This window comes from Desmodus rotundus, chromosome 1, assembly GCF_022682495.2.
Source record: "Desmodus rotundus isolate HL8 chromosome 1, HLdesRot8A.1, whole genome shotgun sequence".
NCBI lineage: Eukaryota > Metazoa > Chordata > Mammalia > Chiroptera > Phyllostomidae > Desmodus > Desmodus rotundus.
The window spans coordinates 183,287,400-183,289,152 of NC_071387.1; the positions used below are offsets into that span (position 1 = coordinate 183,287,400).

The window sequence follows — 1,753 nt, forward strand, 5'->3', positions numbered from 1 at the left end:
TCCTATTAAGTACCAGATACAGTCCGGACTCACGTACATCATGATTTGGAATATGTCCCGCTGTCTTTTTTAGGACAGACTGCTTGTGACTGGAATATCCCCATTTGAAATGTGCAATGCATGTTTTCTGAGGTCTAAGGGAATAATCATGGTATTCTGTGAGGTGGCTAAATGAGATGTATTGGTATTTTCTTTTGGGCATCCATCCAGAGTCACATTTTGCTCTTAGCTGTTAAGTTGAGAACGTACTTATCTGTGATTTTTCTATTCCACTGGCAGCCTCTTTCCAAGGACTTTTCCCTTATCAAAACATTAATCTGAATGTTTGGAGGCAGAGGGAAAGGGCTCCTGCCCTTCAGCATCATGTCTTTGGTGCCAACGGTTTTCAGGCTGCCGGTTCTATCCTCAAGTGCTGAGACACTGGTAAAAATATTAAATTAAGAAAAACATTAATCTGCTGATTAACTTCAGCAAGAAAGCAGGTCTGAGAGATGACAAGGAGAAGTGGAGCCACAGGATGAGAGACATGCGGGAGAACCACATGTTATAGCAGGAATCAGGCTATAAACTTAGGGACCAGAATAAACAGAGGAAGTGCATGCAAAGTTATTCTGCAAGGATCAGCACACTCACCAAAACATTTTGTGATGAGTAAATAATCAAGGCAAATGAGCGGACCTGACCACTCCATTTATTTGATTCATTAAGGAAGCATTTATGTCGATTGCCCACATGTATTGGGCCTGTCTGGGCATTCATTGTGAGGGATTCAGAGAAGAGGTGCACACTGAACACAGAAGATGTGCAGACTTTCAAAGGAAGAGAGGACAGGCTTGGGTCCAAATACCTTCTCTAAAGGCAAAGGGAAGAATACTGAAGAAGGGGTGACAACGCTTGTTTTAGACTTCACGAGGACAAGAACCTGATAATCCTGGGAGAGATGGTATTGGAGACAGGCCTTGAAGGTGAGATGGGTTTAAATAGGCAGAAGAAGGGAAAGGGAACAGCCAGTATTCCAAAAAAAAAAAAAAAAAAAAAAAAAAAGAATGGAATGAACAGAGGCAGAGGCAGTAAAGTAGAAATTTGTTGAATTCATTACATTGTAGATAATCTGGAGGGGAAGTTATATGAGAAGATTCTCATCTATCAAACATTTCAGGTGGCTTTAATGTTAGAACACTTCATTCATGCTTTTATGGGTTCCAGTGAGCTTTCATACTTAAATGCAAGCAATGTTATTTTTTTCTTTAAACCCTCACAATTTGATTCTTATTTTTTATACTACTTGTTGAGATAAAACTTTATACATTGAAATACACACGTCTTAACAGCTTGGTTTGATAAGCTGATACAGAGATGTAGTACCCATTCCTACCCTCATAGAGAACATTTGTACCTTCTTAGAATTTTTTTTCCTGTTTCTTTCCAGTCAATTCTGACCCAACTCAGAGGCAACTGCCATTCCCATTTTTTCATCTAGATTAATTCTATACAGTTAAAGCCATATAATGTGGCTGTTTTCGTGAATAGCAATTTTCACTCAACATTTTTCTGTGAGATTTGTCCATGATGTTTTGCATACAAGTTTTGTTTTTAACTGCTTAGTAGTAATTAATTGAATTAATATAGTACAATGTGTTCATCATTTCTCCTGTTAATGGGTATTAGGGTTGTTTTCAGTTTGGGATATTGTTAACTCAAGTCATTTCACGTGATATTCTCCAAGTATTAACACAATGATTGTGAGGTTCAT

The 1,753-nt window shown here is 38.2% G+C and overlaps 1 non-coding gene across 1 annotated transcript; it reads left to right on the plus strand.

Annotated features, from left to right (window-relative positions):
• Nucleotides 1–279: 279 nt before the first annotated feature.
• On the plus strand, nucleotides 280–423 carry LOC112321239 (small nucleolar RNA SNORA57). The gene has a single exon (XR_002976514.2). It is a non-coding gene; the product is annotated as a small nucleolar RNA SNORA57 (small nucleolar RNA).
• Nucleotides 424–1,753: the final 1,330 nt, after the last annotated feature.